This window comes from Ranitomeya variabilis, chromosome 7 (genome assembly GCF_051348905.1).
Source record: "Ranitomeya variabilis isolate aRanVar5 chromosome 7, aRanVar5.hap1, whole genome shotgun sequence".
Classification (NCBI taxonomy): Eukaryota; Metazoa; Chordata; class Amphibia; order Anura; family Dendrobatidae; genus Ranitomeya; species Ranitomeya variabilis.
Window position 1 is genome coordinate 127461852 of NC_135238.1, and position 25689 is coordinate 127487540.

General features: G+C 44.2%; 1 protein-coding gene across 1 annotated transcript in view; it reads right to left on the bottom strand.

Moving 5' to 3' along the window:
* The window catches only part of LOC143786372 (protein unc-93 homolog A-like), a 270274-nt gene that overhangs the window by 214083 nt on the left and 30502 nt on the right, over nucleotides 1-25689 (bottom strand). The window lies entirely within an intron of this gene.

Consider the following 25689-nt stretch of genomic DNA (forward strand, 5'->3'; position numbering starts at 1 on the left):
TTTACTGCATACTGTATGCTTTATAATGCTTTATTAGACAAACAGCACAATATTTTTTTTTAACCTAAAGTGAGCCATCATTATAAAATGTAGTTCTGATAGATTTTTAATTTCTTAAAAAAGCGGACAGTTTCAATAGACTTTTTTTTGGCCTTTTCATTACTATATTTCATAAGCCATCATTTTTAAATTTTTCAATTATCAGAGCAGCATGAAGGATTGATTTTTTAATGAATTATTTGACTTTTTAAGGCGTCACTTTCACAAATATTTTATGTTACCGTTGGAGTAATGCCACTAATTAAGTTCCCCACACTTAATCTCAATATTTATCAGCTGCCGTTTTCTTCTGTTATCAGCTAAGCTCAAGTGGGTCTCCAGCAGTTTGTGACCTGTTAGATCACTTCAGTGTTTGGTGGGTGATCTGGAAGTCACAGTTCAATGAAAGTCTAAGAATGAAGCCAGAACGAGGTCCTCAAAGACTTAGGCCGGGGTCACACATGCGTGTTTTACGTACGTAAGAGCGCAAAAACTGCGTACGTAAAACTCGCATTACATACGGCACAATGCTTCTCAATGGGGCTGCTCCTATTAGCCGTATATTACGGTTCAGTATTATACGGCTTTCTACGGCCGTACAAAATCGCAGCATGCTGCGTTTGTCAGCGTATTGCGCAAATAATACGCCAATGAAAGTCTATTGGGGCAAGAAAAATACGGATTCCACACGGACCTGCAGTGTGACTTGCGAGAAATACGCAGCGGTGTTAGTGAAAAGTCGGTAATTCAATTGCCGGCTTTTTCCTTCTCCTTCACAAACCCGACATGATATGAGACATGGTTTACATACAGTAAACCATCTCATATCCCCATTTTTTTAGCATATTCCACACTACTAATGTTAGTAGTGTCTATGTGCAAAATTTGTGCACTGTAGCTGCTAAAATAAAGGGTTAAATGGCGGAAAAAATTGGCGTGGGCTCCCGCGCAATTTTCTCCGCCAGAGTGGTAAAGCCAGTGACTGAGGGCAGATATTAATAGCCAGGAGAGGGTCCATGGTTATTGGCCCCCCCGTGGCTAAAAACATCTGCCCCCAGCCACCCCAGAAAAGGCACATCTGGAAGATGCGCCTATTCTGGCACTTGGCCACTCTCTTCCCACTCCCGTGTAGCGGTGGGATATGGGGTAATGAAGGGTTAATGCCACCTTGCTATTGTAAGGTGACATTAAGCCAGATTAATAATGGAGAGGTGTCAATTATGACACCTATCCATTATTAATCCAATTGTAGGAAAGGGTTAAAAAACACACACACACATGATTAAAAAGGATTTTCATGAAATAAACACAGCGGTTGTTGTAATAATTTATTGTTCTCGCAATCCATTTGCAAACCCTCGCTTGGCAAAATAATAAACGCACAATATACATACCTTCTGATGTCAGATCACGTCCCACGATGTAATCCATCTGAAGGGGTTAACTAATATTACAGGCAGGAGCCCTGCTAAATGCAGCTGTGCTCGTGTCTGTAATCCCCCGGCGAATGAATGAAATGTAGGTCATTGACCTACATTTCCTTCAGTCGCGGTGATGCGCCCCCTGGTGGATGTCCTCATATGACCTGGAGCGTGGGAAAAAGTTCCCAGGCTGCAGTTCATGAGAACATCCACCAGAGGGCGCCTCACCGCGACTCAATGTAAGTACAGATCCAGCTTTCCTTTCAGCACCCGGGGATTACAGGCACGAGCGAGTGGTTTATCGCAGCTCGTGCCTGTAATATTAGTTAACCCCTTCAGATGGATTACTTCATGGGACGTGATCTGACATCAGAAGGTATGTATCTTGCGCGTTAATTATTTTGCCAAGCGAGGGCCTGGAAATGGATTGCGAGAACAATAAATTATTACAACAACCGCTGTGTTTATTTCATTAAAATCCTTTTTAATAATGTGTGTGTGTGTTTTTTAACCCTTTCCTACAATTGGATTAATAATGGATAGGTGTCATAATTGACGCCTCTCCATTATTAATCTGGCTTAATGTCACCTTACAATAGCAAGGTGGCATTAACCCTTCATTACCCCATATCCCACCGCTACAGGGAGTGGGAAGAGAGTGGCCAAGTGCCAGAATAGGCGCATCTTCCAGATGTGCCTTTTCTGGGGTGGCTGGGGGCAGATGTTTTTAGCCACGGGGGGGCCAATAACCATGGACCCTCTCCTGGCTATTAATATCTGCCCTCAGTCACTGGCTTTACCATTCTGGCAGAGAAAATTGCGCGGGAGCCCACGCCAATTTTTTCCGCCATTTATCCCTTTATTTCAGCAGCTACAGCGCTGAAATTTTGCACATACACACTACTAACATTAGTAGTGTGGAATATGCAAAAAAAAAGGGGATATGAGATGGTTTACTGTGTGTAAACCATGTCTCATATCCTGTCGGGTTTGTGCAGGAGAAATGAAAAGCCGGCAATTGAATTACCGGCTGTTCACAGATATCGCGCTGAATGAAATCTAAATACAGAATATATATATATATATATATGTGTCTCAATGACATATATATATATATATATATATATATATATATATATATATATATATATATATACACTGTATATATGTTTTAATGAACATTTGAGCACATAAATCCATTAGATGTCGGTTTTGCAAGCCTGCGCGAAAATCTCGCAGTACGGATGCCATACGGATTACATACGGAGGATGCCATGCGCAAAATACGCTGACACACCCTGACTACGGATCAATATTTTGGGAACATTTCTCCGTATTACGGCCGTAGTACGGACGTATAATACGTGGCGTATTGTCTTACGCCAAGTGTGAGGCCGGCCTCACAATGAAAGATTGTAACCATAAACATGGTGTAGCACTACTGCTGACATCCCTGCACAGTGTCCCATTCTCCACCCATGAAGGGATACAGGCTTACTCACTGCCTGAGCTCTGACCCATATTGTACTGGTATATCCCTCCTTCTTTCTAGTTTGCTCGCCGCAGTTGCTCCCTCATTTCTGCTGGTAAGAACACAGTATTGCAAGCATTAAGTTATGGTACAAGTGAAAGTCTGCTAAACATGTGGTATCAGAATTTGAAGTGCTTCATTTACATTTTTATTTGCAAATAATGTATTCTGCAAAAAGGCTTAATGTGCACTTTGTCATTAGATTCCTGCTGCTCAAGTCATGAGTAACATGAATCAAAGCCTGGATACACAATTCCAACCAGGCATCTTTTCCTCTGAACAGTGTTGGCATTTTGTAAAAAAGGGAGACATCTGTCAATCAATTCAAGTGAGGTTAGGAGACCCCAACTGAGGACCACAGCAAATCAGTCAGGTCTCTCTCTATCATCCCCAGCTGGCTTTTTAAACTATGATTTCTCTGAAACACTGGAGAATTTTGTAGAGAAGCATAAATCTATGCAGTCACATAGCTACAGTATGCTCTTATTCTTGTTTCTCATGATTTAGGCGGCGTCAATCTAATGACTGTTTCGCTTCAAAATAAAAATCCTTATAAGATCCGATTCCTATATGAGTTTCCAACTGTATAACTATTCCACTAAAGAAAGTTGACCATTTTAATAAGCTGATTTCCAGTTATGAGTAGAGATGAATGAATATTTCAATGTTCAGTTCGGATTGCGATTCGCGAATTTGCAATATTTGCTGATTTATTCATCGAATATTTGCAGAACATAACAGATAGCCATCCATGTCAAAGGGAAGCAAAAGCAAATGCATGCACAAAAACTTATAACGGCCCCAAATGCTGCTGAAACACATCAAATGAGGGACAGACACCAGGAAAGTGGCCTCAATTCACTCACAGTACAAATTTTAGCATGGAACTGCAGCAATCAGCCAGGCATGAGGTATCGGGGTCTGGGACAGCATTTACAGCTTTTAATTGAACGTCACAATAAGACGAGGTGAGTGAGGGATCGGTGTAGGCCTCCTGTCCTTGGAGCCCGCATACCACATGCAACACCTCTACCTGCTTTCATGCTGAGCCACACTCAGGTGCACAAATATCAGTTTTGTAGATGACCATTGTCAGAAAAATTTAACAATAGTAACATGGGTAGGTGAGTCCAAGGAAGTGTAGGTCTTACAGTCTCAGATGCCTACTGCTACAGGCAACATGCATGAAGGAGACCCAACCAGGAGTCTACACATTTTCAAAAATTAGTGGCAGACACTACCCAAGTGTCATCAATTTTACCACTGTAGAAATAGTATAATAGGGACCGACGGGTCTTCCACTACGCCCAATCTAGCAGATGGACACCCAACCAGGAGTGTTCACATTTCCAAAAATTATTGGCAAACACCAAAGTGGCATCAATTTCACCATAGTAGAAATAGTATAATATGGACTGATAGGTCTTCCACTACGCCCAATCCAGCAGATGGACACCCAACCAGGAGTGTTCACATTTCCAAAAACTATTGGTAGACATCACCAAAGTGGCATCAATTTCACCACAGTATAGTTAGTAAAATATTGATCGACAGGTCTTCCACTACGCCCAATCCAGCAGATGGACTGTTGTGAATTCCGTTCTCGGACTCCCTCCTGTGGTCATGAATGGTACTTTGGTTAGTTCTGCTCTTGGACTCCCTCTGGTGGCTTCGAGCGGAATTGCTGGTCACTGAGGTTGGCTTTATCAGCTGCTCTCGTTTATTGCTATGCTGGCTTCCCTATTTAACTCCACTCAGATCGTTACTTCATGCCAGCTGTCAATGTTCCAGTATTGGTTCAGATCTCTCTTGGACTTCTCTGAGGACCTGTCTACTCCAGCAGAAGCTAAGTCTTTGCTAGTTCATTTGTTGTTACTGCTTCCTGAATATATTTCTTAGTACTGCTAATTTCTAGTCCAGCTTGCTATCATGATATTCCCTTGCTAGCTGGAAGCTCTGGGGTGCAGAGTGGCACCTCCACACCGTGAGTCAGTGTGGGGAGTCTTTTTGCTTACTCTGCGTGTTTTTTTGTAGTCTTTTGTGCTGACCGCATAGTTCCCTTTTCTATCCTCTGACTATTTAGTGAAGTCTGGCCTCCTTTGCTAAAACCTGTTTCAATCCTGTGTTTGTGACTTTCCTCTTAACTCACAGTCAATATATGTGGGGGGCTGCCTTTACCTTTGGGGAATTTCTCTGAGGCAAGGTAAGGCTTCTATTTCTATCTTTAGGTGTAGTTAGCTCTTAGGCTGTGAAGAGGCGTCTAGGGAGAGTTAGGTACGCTCCACGGCTATTTCTAGTGTGTGTGATAGGAGTAGGGTTTGCGGTCAGCAGAGTTCCCACTTCCCCAGAGCTAGTCCCGATTTTGAGTTTACTCATCAGGTCATTCCGGGTGCTCCTAACCACCAGGTCCATAACAGTACAGCTGGCCATAAAGTGTTAATGCATCTCAAAAGAGGGATAAGAGAAGTTCTGAACCCATTTTTTTTTCTTTGCAGTGTGTTTTGTCTCTCTTTTCCCCTTAACCTCTGGGTGGTTCAGGACTCAGGTGTAGATATGGATATTCAAGGTCTGTCCTCTTGTGTGGATCATCTCACTGCAAGGGTACAAAGCAGTCAAGATTATGTAGTTCAGAATCCGATGTTAGAGCCTAGAATTCCAATTCCTGATTTGTTTTCTGGGGATAGATCTAAGTTTCTGAATTTCAAAAATAATTGTAAACTGTTTCTTGCTTTGAAACCCCGCTCCTCTGGTGACCCCATTCAGCAAGTAAAAATTATTATTTATTTGTTGCGTGGCGACCCTCAAGACTGGGCTTTCTCCCTTGCGCCAGGAGATCCTGCATTGCTTAATGTAGATGCGTTTTTTCTGGCGCTTGGATTGCTTTATGACAAACCGAATTCAGTGGATCAGGCAGAGAAAATCTTGCTAGCTTTGTGTCAGGGTCAGGATGAAGCAGAGATATATTGTCAGAAGTTTAGAAAATGGTCTGTGCTTACTCAATGGAATGAGTGTGCCCTGGCAGCAATTTTTAGAAAGGGTCTTTCTGAAGCCCTTGAGGATGTTATGGTGGGATTCCCCACGCCTGCTGGTTTGAGTGAGTCAATGTCCTTGGCCATCCAAATTGATTGGCGTTTGCGCGAGCGCAAAATTGTGCACCATTTGGCGGTGTCCTCTGAGCAGATGCCTGAGTGTTGTGAATTAGACTTTTTGGCTCCCTCTTGTGGTTACTAGTGATATTACTCTGGGATTGTCTTCCCTCAGTTTGGCACCCACCTGGGCCGTTAGTCCAGGGGTGTTGCTATATAAACTTCCTGGATCCTTAGTCCAGTGCCTGGCATCGTTGTAATCAGATCCTTTCTGTTTGCTCCTGTCTGCTGCTCCTTGTTCATGCAAAATTAAGCTAAGTCCTGCTTCTTTGTTTTTTGGTTATTTGCTTTGCTCTAATTTTTGTCCAGCTTGTACTAAATGTGATTCCTGACTTTGCTGGAAGCTCTAGGGGGCTGGTGTTCTCCCCCCGGGCCGTTAGACGGTTCGGGGGTTCTTGAATATCCGGCGTGGATATTTTGATAGGGTTTTTGCTGACCATATAAGTCATCTTACTATATTCTGCTATTAGCTAGTGGGCCTCTCTTTGCTAAATACCTAGCTCATTCTTACATTTGTCTTTTCCTCTTACCTCACCGTTATTATTTGTTGGGGGCTTGTATCCAACTTTTGGGGGTCTTTCCTCTGGAGGCAAGAAAGGTCTTTCTTTTCCCTTCTAGGGTTAGTTAGTTCTCCGGCTAGCGCGAGACGTCTAGAACCAACGTAGGCACGTTCCCCGGCTGCTGCTATTTGAGTGCTAGGATTAGATATATGGTCAGCTCAGTTACCACTGCCCTATGAGCTGTTTTTTTGTGTTTGCAGACTTAGTAATTATTTCTGAGACCCTCTGCCATTGGGGTCATAACACCTGAGCTTATGCAATGTGATAGAAATTTGACCAGAACTGAATGGCAAGAACACAGACGTCAGAATGGGCTGTGTTTTTACTGTGGTGACCCCACTCATGCTATCTCTGATTGTCCTAAGCACACTAAGCGGTTCGCTAGGTCTGTCACCATTGGTACTGTACAGCCTAAATTTCTTTTGTCTGTTACTCTGATTTGCTCTTTGTCATCCTACCTATGGCATTTGTGGATTCAGGCGCTGCCCTGAATTTGATGGACTTGGAGTTTGCCAGGCGCTGTGTTTTTTTCTTGGAGCCTTTGCAGTATCCTATTCCATTAAGGGAATTGATGCCACGCCGTTGGCCAAGAATAAACCTCAGTACTGGACTCAGTTGACCATGTGCATGGCTCCTGCACATCAGGAAGATATTCGCTTTTTGGTGTTGCATAATTTGCATGATGTGGTCGTGTTGGGTTTGCCATGGCTACAGGTTCATAATCCAGTATTGGATTGGAAATCAATGTCTGTGTCTAATTGAGGTTGTCAAGGGGTACATGGCGATGTTCCGTTGGTGTCAATTTCTGCTTCCACTCCTTCTGAAGTCCCTGAGTTTCTGTCGGATTACCAGGATGTATTTGATGAGCCCAAGTCCAGTGTCCTACCCCCTCATAGTGATTGTGATTGTGCTATAAATTTGATTCCTGGTAGTAAGTTTCCTAAGGGCCGACTTTTCAATTTATCTGTGCCAGAGCACGCCGCTATGCGGAGTTATATAAAGGAGTCCTTGGAGAAAGGGCATAGTCGCCCGTCTTCATCACCGTTGGGAGCAGGGTTCTTTTTTGTGGCCAAGAAGGATGGTTCTCTGAGACCCTGTATAGATTACGCCTTCTCAATAAAATCACGGTCAAATTTCAGTACCCTTTTCCTCTGCTGTCTGATTTGTTTGCTCGGATTAAGGGGGCTAGTTGATTCACCAAGATAGATCTTCGAGGGGCGTATAACCTTGTGCGTATTAAACAGGGCGATGAATGGAAAACAGCATTTAATACGCCCGAGGGCCATTTTGAGTACCTGGTAATGCCATTCGGGCTTTCAAATGCTCCATCTGTGTTTCAGTCCTTTATGCATGACATCTTCCGAAAGTATCTGGATAGATTCATGATTGTATATTTGGATGATATTTTGGTCTTTTTGGATGATTGGGAGTCTCATGTGAAACAGGTCAGAATGGTATTCCAGGTCCTTCGTGCTAATTCCTTGTTTGTGATGGGGTCTAAATGTCTCTACGGAGTTCAGAAGGTTTCCTTTTTGGGCTTCATTTTTTCCCCTTCTACTATCGAGATGGATCCTGTTAAAGTTCAGGCCATTTATGATTGGACTCAACCTACATCTGTGAAGAGCCTCTAGAAATTCCTGGGCTTTGCTAATTTTTACCGTCGCTTCATCGCTAATTTTTCTAGTGTGGTTAAACCTTTGACTGATTTAACAAAGAAAGGTGCTGATGTGGTGAATTGGTCTTCTGCGGCCGTTGAGGCTTTTCAGGAGCTGAAACGTCGTTTTTCTTCGGCCCCTGTGTTGCGTCAGCCAGATGTTTCGCTCCCTTTTCAGGTCGAGGTTGATGCTTCTGAGATTGGAGCAGGGGCTGTTTTGTCTCAAAGAAGTCCTGATGGCTGTGTGATGAAGCCATGTGCCTTCTTTTCTAGAAAGTTTTCGCCTGCTGAGCGTAATTATGATGTTGGCAATCGGGAGCTGCTAGCTATGAAGTGGGCATTCGAGGAGTGGCGACATTGGCTTGAGGGAGCCAAGCACCGCGTGGTGGTCTTGATGGATCACAAAAATCTGACTTATCTCGAGTCTGCCAAGCGGTTGAATCCTAGACAGGCTCGATGGTCGCTGTTTTTCTCCCGTTTCGATTTTGTGGTCTCATACCTTCCAGGTTCTAAGAATGTGAAGGCGGATGCCCTTTCTAGGAGTTTTGTGCCTGATTCTCCGGGAGTCCCTGAGCCGGCTGGTATTCTCAAACAGGGGGTAATTCTGTCTGCCATCTCCCCTGATTTGCGGTGGGTGCTGCAGGAGTTTCAGGCTGATAGACCTGACCGTTGTCCAGCGGAGAAACTGTGTGTTCCTGATAGATGGACTAGCAGAGTTATTTCTGAGGTTCATTGCTCGGTGTTGGCTGGTCATCCTGGGATTTTTGGTACCAGAGATTTGGTGGCTAGGTCCTTTTGGTGGCCTTCCTTGTCACGGGATGTGCGTTCTTTTGTGCAGTCCTGTGGGACTTGTGCTCGGGCTAAGCCCTGCTGTTCTCGTGCCAGTGGGTTGCTTTTGCCCTTGCCAGTCGCGAAAAGGCCTTGGACGCACATTTCCATGGATTTTATTTCAGATCTTCCTGTCTCTCAAAGGATGTCTGTCATCTGGGTGGTTTGCGATCGCTTTTCTAAGATGGTCCATTTGGTACCCTTGCCTAAATTACCTTCCTCCTCTGATTTGGTGCCATTATTTTTTCAACATGTGGTTCATTTGCATGGCATTCCGGAGAACATTGTGTCGGACAGAGGTTCCCAGTTTGTCTCTAGGTTTTGGCGGTCCTTTTGTGCTAAGATGGGCATTGATTTGTCTTTTTCTTCGGCTTTCCATTCTCAAACACATGGCCAAACCGAACGAACCAACCAGACTTTGGAAACCTATCTGAGATGCTTTGTTTCTGCTGATCAGGATGATTGGGTGACCTTCTTGCCATTGGCTGAGTTCGCCCTTAATAATCGGGCTAGTTCGGCTACTTTGGTTTCACCTTTTTTTTGCAATTCTGGTTTTCATCCTCGTTTTTCTTCGGGGCAGGTTGAGCCTTCTGACTGTCCTGGTGTGGATTCTGTGGTGGACAGGTTGCAACAAATTTGGACTCACGTAGTGGACAATCTGACGTTGTCCCAGGAGAAGGCTCAACGTTTCGCTAACCGCCGTCGTTGTCTTGGTCCCCGACTTCGTGTTGGGGATTTGGTTTGGTTGTCTTCTCGTTATGTTCCTATGAAGGTTTCTTCTCCTAAGTTTAAGCCTTGTTTCATTGGTCCTTATAAGATTTCTGAAATTCTAAACCCTGTGTCATTTCGTTTGGTCCTTCCAGCTTCTTTTGCCATCCATAATGTGTTCCATAGGTCGTTGTTGCCGAGGTACGTGGCGCCTATGGTTCCCTCCGTTGATCCTCCTGCTCCGGTGTTGGTTGAGGGGGAGTTGGAGTATGTGGTGGAAAAAATTTTGGATTCTCGTATTTCGAGACGGAAGCTTCAGTACCTGGTTAAGTGGAATGGCTATGGTCAGGAGGATAATTCCTGGGTTGTTGCCTCCGATGTCCATGCTGCCAATTTAGTTTGTGCCTTTCATTTGGCTCATCCTGATCGGCCTGGGGGCCCTGGTGAGGGTTCGGTGACCCCTCCTCAAGGGGGGGGTACTGTTGTGAATTCCGTTCTCGGACTCCCTCCTGTGGTCATGAATGGTACTTTGGTTAGTTCTGCTCTTGGACTCCCTCTGGTGGCTTTGAGCGGAACTGCTGGTCACTGAGGCTGGCTTTATCAGCTGCTCTCGTTTATTGCTATGCTGGCTTCCCTATTTAACTCCACTCAGATCGTTACTTCATGCCAGCTGTCAATGTTTCAGTATTGGTTCAGATCTCTCTTGGACTTCTCTGAGGACCTGTCTACTCCAGCAGAAGCTAAGTCTTTGCTAGTTCATTTGTTGTTACTGCTTCCTGAATATATTTCTTAGTACTGCTAATTTCTAGTCCAGCTTGCTATCATGATATTCCCTTGCTAGCTGGAAGCTCTGGGGGTGCTGAGTGGCACCTCCACACCGTGAGTCAGTGTGGGGAGTCTTTTTGCTTACTCTGCGTGGTTTTTTGTAGTCTTTTGTGCTGACCGCATAGTTCCCTTTTCTATCCTCTGACTATTTAGTGAAGTCTGGCCTCCTTTGCTAAAACCTGTTTCATTCCTGTGTTTGTGACTTTCCTCTTAACTCACAGTCAATATATGTGGGGGGCTGCCTTTACCTTTGGGGAATTTCTCTGAGGCAAGGTAAGGCTTCTATTTCTATCTTTAGGTGTAGTTAGCTCTTAGGCTGTGAAGAGGCGTCTAGGGAGAGTTAGGTACGCTCCACGGCTATTTCTAGTGTGTGTGATAGGAGTAGGGTTTGCGGTCAGCAGAGTTCCCACTTCCCCAGAGCTAGTCCCGATTTTGAGTTTACTCATCAGGTCATTCCGGGTGCTCCTAACCACCAGGTCCATAACAATGGACACCCAACCAGGAGTGTTCAGATTTCTAAAAATTATTGGCAGATATTACCAAAGTGGCATCAATTTCACCACAATAGAAATAGTATAATAGTGACTGACAGGTCTTCCACTATGGCCAATCCAACAAATGGACACCCAACCAGGAATGTTCACATTTCCAAAAATTATTGGCAGACACCATCAAAGTGGTATCTATTTCACCACAGTATAGATAGTATTATATGGACCGACAGGTCTTCCACTATGCTCAATCCAGCAAATGGACACCCAACCAGGAGGAATCACATTTCCAAACATTATTGTCAGACACCACCAAAGTGGCATCAATTTTACCACAGTAGAAATAGCATAATAAGGACCAACAGGTGTTCCACTATTCTCAATCCAGCAGAGGGACACACAACCAGGAGTGTTAACATTTCAAAAAATGATTGGTGGACACCACCAAAATGGCATCAATTTCAACAAAGTATAGAGAGCATAATATGGACCGAAAAGTCTTGCACTACGCCCAATCCAGCAGATGGACACCCAACCAGGAGTGTTCACATTACCAAAAATTATTGGCAAACACCACCAAAGTGGCATCAATTTCAGCCCAATAGAAATAGTATAATAGTGATCAGCAGATCTTCCACTACGCCCAATCCAGCAGATGAACACCGAACCAGGAGTGTTCACATTTAAACAAATGAGAGCATAAGTCCACAGAAGTGGCATAAATTTCACGAGAGTAGAAATAGTATAATAGGGACCGACTCATCTTTCACTACAGCTAATCCCTTCAAAGGGAGATTTGTAGTTAAAATTCCGCGCTACCGCTAAGATGAATTTCAGAAGAGTATAGTTGATTCACAGTGGTTTTATTCAACGCGTTTCAGGGGTCTCATGCCCCCTTCATCAGGAAATACCACACAGAATATACAGGCATCACAGGTATAAATAGCTTTGCTAGGTTCCAAAAAAAAAATGAGTGCCAACAGGTCTGATGACTCAGTGTCAAAGTTCGGGAGGGGTCGGGAGGGGTCATTACAGGAGCACTTAACTCGATCCTCCTTTACTCTGCTGCCAGGTGTCCCTTTTCATCTGCTGTTCTTTGTGATCACTGAGTGCTGTGTATTCATTCATTCCCCTCCCTTGGCAATGCTATATTGTCTCTTGTTATATATGATATCTATCATTGGTCCTTGGACAGGTGAAGTGTTACTTTCACTTTTTTCTGCACTCACCTCGAGCGCTGGTTCGCTGCTTTAATTGTTACTCTTATGTACGTGACGCAATTTTAAACTCACTAATTATAATTTTCGTAATTTTAGATCACCACAAACTACCACAAATTAATCTTCATATATATATTTATATTTTTTAATGTAAAATAATAAAATATTATTTTACTCAACATTCAATGTAAAGATTCCAATGGATTTTCGATAAGAAAAGGCAGCTTGTTGATTCCACACATCTGTAAGGCATTCACTTCTGAACTGGAGTAACTCCTTTTCTTACAGGTTCTTGTCCATTTAAGTAGAGATCTTTTTTTTTCTCTCTTTTCTCCTCCTAAATGCTGCAAATTTGGAACTACTGTCTAGAAATATAAAAGAAGTCATTGTATTTTTTTCATTATATATACCTCTCTAATCGTTTGAATTGTTAATTGTGTGTTATCATTGAACTTTGACACTGAATCATCTGACCTGTTGGCGCTCATTTTTTTTTTAACCTAGCAAAACTATTTATACCTGTGATGCCTGTATATTCTGTGTGGTATTTCCTGATGAAGGGGGCATGAGACCCCTGAAATGCGTTGAATAAAACCACTGTGAATCAACTATACTCTCCTGAAATTCATCTTAGCGGCAGCGCGGAATTTTAACTACAAATCTCCCTTTGAAGACATTAATTTATCTGGTCGGTGAAGACCTGTGGATCTGCAGCATCCTCTATCTACATGCTCTAATCTCATCCTAACCATGTGACCAAATTTGTGTATGTTCTCCTCTGTGTAACGTGGATAAGACCCTATTGCACTTTTTGTCTCCCCATTGTTTTGCAATACTACAGCTAATCCAGCAGATGTAGACCAACCATGACTGTTCACATTTCCACAAATTTGTGTTAACATCAACATCAACAGCAACAGCCACAGCAGGCACAGAGCCGCACTAAAGATATCACAGAGTGCAGTTTTGTGGCATTAATGCATCACACTAAAAAATGCAATATCACCTAATCTGTACAGTCTGCGATTGCGGTGCAAAAGTCCTTGGAGATCCATGACTTGTTCATCTTGATGAAAGATAGGTGGGACAGCCGGCTGCTCTAATCCATCAGGATACCACCAGCAGTGCTGAAGACATGAGATGAGAGAACTCTTGCTACTGGGCATGATAAAACCTCAAAGGCGTGTGACGTGAGCTCAGGCCACTCATCCCTTTTGGAAGACTAAAATGTGAAAGGGTTCAAACCCTCCCTGATGGTATTAATATTCAGTTCTAGATACTCCTGCACCATCCTCTCTATTCATTCACCATGTGTAAGACTTGGACTCTGTTGTGCTGGTGTTTGAGCTGGTTTAAAAAAAAGTGTCAAAGGACTCACAGAAATTGCTTCTTCCACTTCCACCACTGCTGCTGCTGCTGCTGCTAATGTTTTGGTGATGACGAATTGATGTGCCGGAGGTTGGAAGACTAGAGCTGCGATGCAAACTGTGTGCTTCACTGCTGTCTTGGGGCAAAGCTCTCTTAAGTTTGTGTAAAAGCGTGTTTCGATACTCTTGCAATCTCGAGGCCCTTTCTAGGTGGGAAGCATCTGACAAAATTTGGTTTTATCATGTGGATCTAACAGGATAACAACCCAGTAGGCAGCATTATTCCTAATCATAACTACACGGGGATCATATTGCAGATAATGCAGCAAGAAGGCACTCATATCTCGGGTAATACCATAAGGTCCAAGACCATGCTGTGTTGGTGGCTGGGTAACAATGATGTTTGTTTCCTCTGTCCACTTCTGCCAACCACAAACTACAGAGAGGGGAGGATTATCCTCTTCATTTGACAGTTGCTCGCCCATCACCTCTTCCTCCTCCATTTGTTCTTCGGATCTTGCACCTTCGATAACAGTTTATCTGTTATCACAAGCCCCCCTCGATGGCAGTAATCCACCCTCTCTTGACATCCACCTGTGTGAAGACAGTCTTGAACTTAGAGACATTGTTATCCCTTCAGCATCCTCCTCTGCTTTCTCCTCTTCTTCTTCTGGGACCACCATCTCCTCACACAGGCTATTCAAAGTCTGCTCCAGCATATGGAGGACAAGAATAGTGGTGCCGATGAGGGTGTGATCTGCGCTAACCATTTTAGTAGCCATTTCAAAACTTTGCAGAAGGGTGCATAGGTTCTTAATCTATGGCCTAGGCTATACGACATGACATACTGTGTCAGTGCTCGTTGCTACTGCCTCAGTCGCTGCAATATGTGCAGAGTGGAATTCCACCATGTTGGAACATTGCATATCAAACTATTAACTAGCATGGTCAAAGACCTCTGTATTTATGCATGTCGATGACCTGAGGGGTGCGAATGGCGAAAATGAGCACAGCTTTTTGGAGCAGAGCACCCAGGCCAGGATAGTGGTGGAGAAAATGCTGTACCACCATATTGAGGATGTTAGCCATGCAAGGAACATGTGAGAGCTTTTTTCGCTTAGGGCCGCCACGAGGTTTTCACCGTTATCGGACATGGCCTTCCCTGAATGCAGATTCAGCAGAGACAGCCATTGATCAAACTCAGCCTGGAGAGCTGTACACAACCCTTCAGCTGTATGACTGCGATCTCCAAGGCATATTCATTTTAATACTGACTGATTGTGGTGAGCCCTGGCTGCGCAGTAATGGTGGGAATTCGCTCTGCACTGTTGGAATACGTGTCTCATTAAGGTGCAGGTGGAGGCCCTAGAAGAGATAGAGGAGGAGGCAGAAGTAGTGGAGGAAGTGTTAAATGTAGAGGTTTGTCTGGCAAGCCTTGGGGATTCCAAGATGTGTGGAGTAGCACCTGCCCCCACAGCCACCAGAGTCACCCAGTGCCAAGTCAGCACCATGTAACGCCCTTGGCCATGCTTACTCGTCCAAGTGTCTGTGGTGAAATGTACCCTGGCAGACGAGATTTAGGCAAAAACAGTTGACATTGTGATATGCTGGTGTAGCGCAGGTACAGCTTTTTTAAAAAAGTAATGGCGGCTGGGCAACCGGTACTGGGGGACTGCAACGACCATCAGCTTTTGGAAACAGTCAGTATCTACCAGGTGGAAATGAAGCATTTCTGTGGCCAACAGATTGAAGATGGTGGATTTCAACCTCTTAGCTTTGTTATGCGTTGGAGGAAATAAATCTTTTACATGACCACAACTGCAGAACCGTGTGCTGGCTGCAGTGCTGATAGAGTGTGGAGTACAGTGAAAAGGACCATGATAGAGGTGCAGTCAGACATGTTACGGTTGATTGAGAGAGTTCTGGTGTGCTCATTCTATGAGATCAGTCAAAAAAAGCAGGCATGTCTGCTTCTGCTACAGCTGACGGTGGGCTCTCAGTCAGCGTGACTGGAGCAGGTAAAGAACCCGAGGTTCTGCGGTCGAAGTCCTGCGCCTCAATAGTTGGCACAGTAACAGATGAGAAGGAAGAAACAGCAGATGCAATTGATTTGGCGGCTGATGGTTGTTGAGGTCAGCTGGTCCTCATTTTTGCGCAGTCGGATTCCAACAGTAACTCATGTTGATTGCTCATGTGAAGGCTCATACATGTTGTCAAATTTTTGCACTTTTTACCTCAACTCAGTTTTATTTTTGCAAAGTTGGAAGGTCATGTGAGTTGTCTCATCCTTTGCGGATGCTGATGGTCACAGCCACATTTGTGGCTGAGGATGCATTGATCGTTGTGCCTCATCCCTACGTGTCTACGATGTATGGTGCAACAAAACCTCCTCATCTTCCTCCTCAGATGACCTACTCAGCTGTGTGCCTCTATGTTCATGCCAACAGGGATCTAACACCTCATTATCATCATCCTCTGTGTTATCACATTCCTTGCTCTTGGAGTCACTCTCCTTCTCTCCCTATACTGACAGCACTGTACAGTCCATGTGAACCTCAGATATCTGAGTCTCATCATGATCACCTTTCCCCCATGGGTTGACGTCTGATGATAAAAGGTCAAAATGCTGTTTGGATGCTACTTCGTCATGCCCTTATCACAGCTACAAATATTTTGGGCATCAGTGCAGATTTCTTCCTCTTGAGTCTGTCAAGCTTTTGAGTATACTTCTGATGACCATGGCATAGAAAGTGTGAACAGATCTTCAGACTCACCCATCTGTGGTTCCATACAGTCAGTAGTACAGTTGGAGAGTTGTGACGCGGGGGAAGCAAGAGGAATTTAGGTGTCACCTCTGTGGACTGTACTGGGTGTGATATTGAGGTGGAGGAAGAGGAGGATGTTATGGATCTGCAACACAGGACTAAGGTAGAAGGGGGAAACTGACCCTGCACTATGACTAGGCTGAAACCCTACAATGGAGTGGGTGACCCATTCCTTGCGAATAGACAATCCTAGGTTAATCTCAAGCGAAGATCTATAGATAAGGGGAAGGGGTTCCCTAAAGAACTAAGGAATGGGTACAAAAACAGGTCACCTCCTAATAGAAAACAAAGAGAAGTCTGCAGAAACCAATAGAAAACAGAAACTAAGGCTAGCTGAACCAGAGGTACCAGCACTGCACAAATAACACACACAGAAGACAAAGCAAAGCACCAAGCTAGAGCTCAAGCTGAAAAACACTGTTGTCCAGCAAGGACTGGGTGGTAGGTGCTGGTTAATAAAGAGTGAAACACCTGACCCAAGACAAACCCAGCACCAGAGGAAAAAGACCAGCAGCCAGAACCCAACAAGAAAATGGCGGATAGTCACTAACTAAACAGATTCTAACAGAGGAGAGGCCGCTTGAAGCTGCACTTGCCATGCACTCGAGCACATGCTCTTTCTTGGCATCTTCGACTAGGCGTACTACTGTGCATCTGCCAAAGAAAGGTAGTGGAGTAGCCCGTCCAGTAACAGAAGTTGTCATTGTCTAGGACGTGAAGTTGTTGGTTCACTAGTGCTTTCGCTAACCTTACTACCTACCCCACATACACCTTGAACACCAAGCCTAGTTCCCCTTCCACCACGGCCTCACTTTTTCCCAGACATTTTGCTCAGATGCTTTGGTAAGAGCACATTACTTGCAACAAAATATTAGATTTTAAACTCTGCACCACCTCTGCAAACAGCTGAATTTCAACAACAGTAAATTACAAGGTGAAATATGGAGTTGTGCATCACGTTATTCACACAAGAAAGAATTGATTGAGTGTAGATGAACCCAGTGTGATAAAGAAGATATTCTACAAACAATTTGAATGTCAGATGTCCCCTACTGTATGAACACAAGAATTTTTTGGTGACCTCTGGATAAGGCCTCTATAACACACTAAATGCTACACACTATTTCAAATAATCCCCAAGAAATTAGGAGAAACAATTACCAAATTGCAACCCAAGTTGGCAACTTTTTATTTACTACCAAAATTACACAATGACTCGTTTGACACACCGGGAAGGCCCATAGTATCTGGTAATTGCAGTCTTTGTGAGATAATATGTACTGTAATTGATTATTATCTGCAGCCATTAGTACAGACACATCCCTCCTATACCAAGGACACCACAGTAGTGCTACGAAGGTTGGATTCATTGCAATTGGAGAAGGGTGCTTTGTTAGTTACTGCCAATGTTGAGGCCCTTTACTCTTTTATTAGACATTATAAATTGAGGCTGTTTCTTACTATCTACAAGGGAGCAATCTAGAAGCACCTGTAAGGGTATGTGCACACGTCGGGATTTCTTGCAGAAATTTCCTGAAGAAAAACGGAAATTTTCTGCAAGAAATCCGCATTTTTTGTGTGTTTTTTTCCTGTTTTTTTCGCTTTTTTTTAGCATTTTGCAAGCGAAATTAGCTTACAGAATGCTAAAGTTTTCCAAGCGATCTGTAGCATCGCTTGGAAAACTGACTGACAGGTTGGTCACACTTGTCAAACATACTGTTTGACAAGTGTGACCAACTTTTTACTATAGATGCTGCTGATGCAGCATCAATAGTAAAAAGATATCATGTTAAAAATAATAAAAAAAATAAAAAATTGTTATACTCACCCTCTGCAGACAGCCGATCTCCTCAGCGGCGTCCGTTCCAATAGATGGTGTGTGCAGGACCTTCGATGACGTTGCGGTCACGTGACCGCGACATTATCATGGTCATGTGACCATGACGTCATCGCAGGTCCTTCACACACACCATCTATTGGAACGGAAGCGGCAGCATGCACCGCTGAGAGGCGGGAAGACTCCGGGGGCCATCAAAGGTGAGTATATCACTATTTTTAATTTTAATTTTTTTTTTTACCAATTATATGGTGCCCAGTCTGTGGAGGAGAGTCTCCTCTCCTCCACCCTGGGTACCAACCACACATGATCCGCTTACTTCCCGCATGGTGGGCACAGCCCCGTGCGGGAAGTAAGCAGATAAATACATTCCTAGGTGTGCGGAATCCCCGCAATTCCGCAAATTTAATGAACATGTTGCTTTTTTTTCTGCGATGCGATTTTTTCACATTTGCACAAGAAATGCGAAATTGTTGTGAATTCTATTTTTGGGCTCCCTCTAGTGGTCACAAGCGGTACTCTGTAGTGTTGTCTTTCTGCAGGTTGGCTGCATCAGCTGGTTCATTATCCTTGGTTGGTTTCCTATTTAGCTCACCTGGAGACTCAGTTCCTTGCCTGCTAACAATGTATTCAGTGCTCTTCAGATTCCTTGTGTCTACCTTGCTCCCAGTCTCTCCAAGACAAGCTAAGTTTTTGTTTGATCATTTTTTGATTATCAGTGTTCATTATGTTTTTTTGTCCAGCTCGCTAAAATGTGATTTCCTCGCTTGCTGGTTTCTCTAGGGGACTGAGTTTCTCCCCCCACACCGTTAGTTGGTGTGGGGGTTCTTGAAATCTCAGAGTGGATATTTTGTAAGGGTTTTTTACTGACCGCATAGATTCTCTTTTCTATTTTCTGCTATCTAGTATTAGTGGGCCTCATTTGCTGAATCTGCTTTCACCCCTGTGTATGTGCCTTCCTCTTACCTCACTGTTATTATCTGTTGGGGGCTTCTATATCTTTGGGGATTATTTCTCTGGAGGCAAGAGAGGTCTTTCTTTCTCTCTAGGGGTAGTTAGTTCCTCAGGCTGGCTCTAGACGTCTAGGATTTTTAGGCACGTTCACCGGCTACTTCTAGTGTGTTTGGATAGGTTCAGATTTGCGGTCAGTCCAGTTTGCCACCTCCCTAGAGCTTGTCCTATGTTTGTTACTTAGCTGGAGTAATTTGTGATCCTCAACCACTAAGGATCATAACAGTATAGCAGGCCTAAAAGTGTTTAATGCATCGCAGAAGTGGGATAAAAAGAAGACCTGAGTACATTTTTTTTTTTCCTCCCGCTTTTCCTTTGCTGCAGTCTGTTTAGCTTCTTTCATCCCCTTGAACTCTGGGTGGTTTTGAGCTCAGCTGCAGACATGAATGTTCAGACTCTGGCTTCTAGTGTGGATCATCTTACTGCACGGGTGCAAAGTATTCAGGATTTTGTTATTCATAGCCATATGTCAGAACCAAAGATACCCATTCCTGAGTTGTTTTCTGGAGATAGATCTAGGTTTCTAAATTTTAAGAATAATTGTAAGTTATTTCTATCTCTGAGACCTCGTTCCTCTGGTGATTCCGCTCAGCAAGTTAAAATTGTTATCTCCTTGTTGCGTGGCGACCCTCAAGATTGGGCTTTCTCTCTGGCGCCAGGAGATCCTGCATTGCTTAATGTAGATGCATTTTTTCTGGCTCTTGGACTGCTTTATGAGGAGCATAATCTTGAGAATCAGGCAGAAAAAGCGTTGCTGGCTATCTCTCAGGGTCAGGATGAAGCAGAGGTGTATTGTCAAAAATTTCGGAAATGGTCGGTGCTTACTCGATGGAATGAGTGTGCCCTGGCTGCAAATTTCAGAGAAGGTCTTTCTGAGGCCGTTAAGAATGTTATGGTGGGGTTCCCACCCCTGCAAGTCTGAGTGATTCTATGGCTTTAGCCATTCAGGTTGATCGGCGTTTGCGGGAGCGCAAATCTGCTCATCCTTTGGCGGTATTTTCCGAACAGAGACCTGAGTCTATGCAATGTGACCGAACTCTGACCAGAATTGAGCGTCAAAGTCATAGACGTCAAAATGGGTTGTGCTTTTACTGTGGTGATTCTACTCATGTTATCTCAGCATGCTCTAAACGCTTAAAAAAAAAATCGCTAAACCTGTCACCATTGGTACTATACAGCCTAAATTTATTTTGTCTGTTACTTTGATTTGTTCTTTGTCGTCCTACCCGGTTATGGCTTTTGTGGATTCGGGTGCGGCCCTGAATCTGATGGATTTGTCGTTTGCCAGGCGCTGTGGTTTTGTCCTGGAGCCTTTGGAATTTCCTATTCCTCTGAGGGGAATTGATGCTACGCCATTGGCTGAGAATAAGCCTCAGTATTGGACGCAAATGACCATGTGCATGACTCCCATACATCAGGAGGTGATTCGCTTTCTTGTTCTGCATAATTTGCATGATGTTGTCGTTTTGGGTCTGCCATGGCTGCAAGCTCATAATCCAGTTTTAGATTGGAAAGCTATGTCTGTGTCAAGTTGGGGTTGTCAGGGAATTCATGGCGATACTCCGTTAATGTCTATTGCTTCTTCCACTCCTTCTGAGGTCCCTGAGTTTTTGTCTGACTACCAGGATGTATTTGATGAGCCCAGGTCCTGTGCCCTGCCTCCTCATAGGGATTGTGACTGTGCTATAAATTTAATTCCTGGTAGTAAATTCCCTAAGGGACGACTTTTTAATTTGTCTATACCAGAGCATGCCGCGATGCAGAGTTATATAAAGGAGTCTTTGGAGAAGGGACATATTCGCCCATCCTCTTCCCCTCTTGGTGCAGGATTTTTTTTTTGTGGCCAAGAAGGACGGTTCTTTGAGACCTTGTATAGATTATCGTCTTCTGAATAAAATCACAGTCACATTTCAGTATCCTTTGCCACTATTGTCTGATTTGTTTGCTCGGATTAAGGGTGCCAGTTGGTTCACCAAGATAGATCTCCGTGGTGCGTATAACCTTGTGCGCATTAAGCAGGGAGATGAATGGAAAACAGCATTTAATACGCCCGAAGGCCATTTTGAGTACTTGGTGATGCCTTTTGGACTCTCTAATGCTCCTTCTGTGTTTCAGTCCTTCATGCATGACATCTTTCGAGAATATCTGGATAAATTTATGATTGTTTATCTGGATGACATTTTGGTCTTTTCTGATGATTTGGAGTCCCATGTGAAGCAGGTCAGGATGGTGTTTCAGGTCCTGCGTGCTAATGCTTTATTTGTGAAGGGCTCAAAATGCCTCTTCGGAGTACAGAAGGTCTCCTTTTTGGGTTTTATTTTTTCTCCTTCTACTGTGGAGATGGACCCAGTCAGGGTCAAGGCTATTCATGACTGGACTCAGCCCACGTCTGTTAAGAGTCTTCAGAAGTTCTTGGGTTTCGCTAATTTTTACAGTCGTTTCATCGCTAATTTTTCTAGCGTGGTTAAACCTTTGACGGATTTGACCAAGAAGGGTTCTGATGTGACTAATTGGTCTCCTGCGGCCGTGGAGGCCTTTCGGGAGCTGAAGCACCGGTTTTCTTCAGCTCCAGTCTTATGTCAGCCAGATGTCTCTCTCCCCTTCTAGGTCGAGGTTGATGCTTCTGAGATTGGAGCAGGGGCTGTTTTCTCGCAGAGAAGCTCTGATGGCTCTGTGATGAAGCCATGTGCTTTCTTTTCAAGAAAGTTTTCGCCTGCCGAGCGGAATTATGATGTTGGTAATTGGGAGTTGTTGGCTATGAAGTGGGCATTTGAGGAGTGGCGACATTGGCTCGAAGGAGCTAAGCATCGTGTGGTGGTCTTGACTGATCACAAAAATCTGATTTACCTTGAATCTGCCAAGTGCCTGAATCCTAGACAGGCTCGTTGGTCGTTGTTTTTCTCCCGTTTCAACTTCGTGGTCTCATACCTGCCTGGTTCGAAGAACATGAAAGCTGATGCACTTTCTAGGAGTTTTGTGCCTGACTCTCCGGGAGTTTCTGAGCCGGCTGGTATTCTCAGAGAGGGAGTGATTTTGTCTGCCATTTCCCCAGATTTGCGACGAGTGCTGCAGAAATTTCAGGCAGATAGACCTGACCGTTGTCCACCAGAGAGACTGTTTGTCCCGCATAGATAGACCAGCAAAGTTATTTCCGAAGTTCATTCTTCGGTGTTGGCGGGTCATCCTGGGATTTTTGGTACCAGAGATTTGGTGGCTAGGTCCTTCTGGTGGCCTTCCTTGTCGCGGGATGTGCGTTCCTTTGTGCAGTCTTGTGGGATTTGTGCTCGGGCTAAGCCTTGCTGTTCTCGTGCCAGCGGTTTGCTTTTGCCTTTGCCTGTTCCGAAAAGGCCTTGGACGCACATTTCCATGGATTTTATTTCGAATCTTCCAGTATCTCAGAAAATGTCTGTCATCTGGGTGGTGTGTGATCGTTTTTCCAAGATGGTCCATTTGGTGCCCTTGCCTAAGTTGCCTTCTTCCTCCGATTTGGTTCCTCTATTTTTTCAGAATGTGGTTCGCTTGCACGGCATTCCTGAAAATATTGTGTCTGATAGAGGATCCCAGTTTGTGTCCAGGTTTTGGCGGACTTTTTGTGCTAAGATGGGCATTAATTTGTCTTTTTCGTCGGCCTTCCATCCTCAGACTAATGGCCAAACCGAGCGAACTAATCAGACGTTGGAAACTTATTTGAGATGTTTTGTTTCTGCTGATCAGGATGATTGGGTGACTTTTTTGCCATTGGCCGAGTTTGCCCTTAATAATCGGGCTAGTTCTGCTACTTTGGTTTCGCCTTTTTTCTGCAATTCTGGTTTCCATCCTAGTTTTTCCTCGGGTTAGGTTGAGCCTTCTGACTGTCCTGGGGTGGATTCTGTGGTGGATAGGTTGCAGCAGATTTGGAACCATGTGGTGGACAATTTGAGTTTGTCACAGGAGAAGGCTCAGCGCTTTGCCAACCGCCGCCGCGGTGTGGGTCCCCGACTTCTTGTTGGGGATTTGGTGTGGCTGTCTTCTCGGTATGTTCCTATGAAGGTCTCCTCTCCTAAATTCAAGCCTCGCTTCATCGGTCCTTATAAGATCTTGGAAATCCTTAACCCGGTGTCTTTTCGTTTGGATCTCCCAGCATCGTTTGCCATTCATAATGTGTCCCATAGGTCTTTGTTGCGGAGGTATGTGGTACCTGTGGTTCCTTCTGTTGAGCCTCCTGCTCCGGTGCTGGTCGAGGGCGAATTGGAGTACGTGGTGGAGAAGATTTTGGATTCTCGTATCTCTAGACGGAGACTTCAGTAGTTAGTTAAGTGGAAGGGCTATGGTCAGGAGGATAATTCCTGGGTTGTCGCCTCTGATGTTCATGCGGCCGATTTGGTTCGTGCCTTCCACGCGGCTCATCCTGATCGCCCTGGGGGTCTTGATGAGGGTTCGGTGACCCCTCCTCAAGGGGGGGTACTGTTGTGAATTCTATTTTTGGGCTCCCTCTAGTGCTCACAAGCGGTACTGTGTAGTGTTGTCTATCTGCAGGTTGGCTGCATCAGCTGGTTCGTTATCCTTGGTTGGTTTCCTATTTAGCTCACCTGGAGACTCAGTTCCTTGCCTGCTAACAATGTATTCAGTGCTCTTCAGATTCCTTGTGTCTACCTTGCTCCCAGTCTCTCCAAGACAAGCTAAGTTTTTGTTTGATCATTTTTTGATTATCAGTGTTCATTATGTTTTTTTGTCCAGCTCGCTAAAATGTGATTTCCTCGCTTGCTGGTTGCTCTAGGGGACTGAGTTTCTCCCCCCACACCGTTAGTTGATGTGGGGGTTCTTGAAATCTCAGAGTGGATATTTTGTAAGGGTTTTTTACTGACCGCATAGATTCTCTTTTCTATTTTCTGCTATCTAGTATTAGTGGGCCTCATTTGCTGAATCTGCTTTCACCCCTGTGTATGTGCCTTCCTCTTACCTCACCGTTATTATCTGTTGCGGGCTTCTATATCTTTGGGGATTATTTCTCTGGAGGCAAGAGAGGTCTTTCTTTCTCTCTAGGGGTAGTTAGTTCCTCAGGCTGGCTTGAGACGTCTAGGATTTTTAGGCACGTTCACCGGCTACTTCTAGTGTGTTTGGATAGGTTCAGATTTGCGGTCAGTCCAGTTTGCCACCTCCCTAGAGCTTGTCCTATGTTTGTTACTTAGCTGGAGTAATTTGTGATCCTCAACCACTAAGGATCATAACACGGAATACACTTGAAATAATGGGAGGCATATGTAAGCATTTTTTTCGCGTTTTTTTCACGTTTTTATCACGTTTTTATAGCGAAAAAACGTGAAAAAACGCGAAAAATACTGAACGTGTGCACATGGCCTAAGGGATCTGATCTTGATATTACTTAAATTTGTCCTGGAGCACAATGTGTTTATTTTTAATAAAGACATATTTTTACAAATGCAGGGGTACTGCAATGGGGGCCACTTGTGCCCCCTGTAGGCTAAGTTATTTATGGGCTTTTGGGAGTGGAGGATTTTTCATGATGACTATATCACAGGAATTGAGGCCATACAATGGTGGAGTCGTTATATTGATGACATTTTGTTCATTTGGGAGGATTCCACTGAAGGGTTATTCTCTTTGATGGAGAAATTGAACTGGGATGAATATAACATAAGACTAATGTATAATTTTGTCAGGACTGTAGAATTTCTTGATTTAAAATTAATGGCATTATCAGATGGTAAGATCATTACTAGTGATGAAAGAGCATACTCGGTAATGCTCGTTACTCGCCCAAGCATCGCTGTACTCGTGGTACTCGGCGAGCACTGAGCATTTCGGGTTTGCTCGGCGGGAGCTCGGGTCTCCGCCCTGCTTGATTGGTGCTCTTTACAGAGCTAATCAACCTGCAGGGATTGTCTGCTATGCACTGTAATGCCGCAGCCATCTTTGTTGTGGTATTACAGTGATCGACTGGCCGCACAGCATCATCAGGTTTATAAGAGACCGCATTCAGCTACGGAATCAAACAGTGTAGGGAGAGCTACTGCTGAGATAGGGTGAAATTTGTGCCTTTTATTAGTTAGTGTGGGTGTACCATCATTGAATCCACATGTCCAGCTAAACCAACAGTCCTAGATTGCAGTGCTAGGTAGGCAGGAGAGTGTTTATGCATATATACACATCAGTGCAAGGCATGCTGGCACTGTATATGGCTATATAGATATTGCATAGATCAAAAGGGTCCATTACTGTCTGCTGC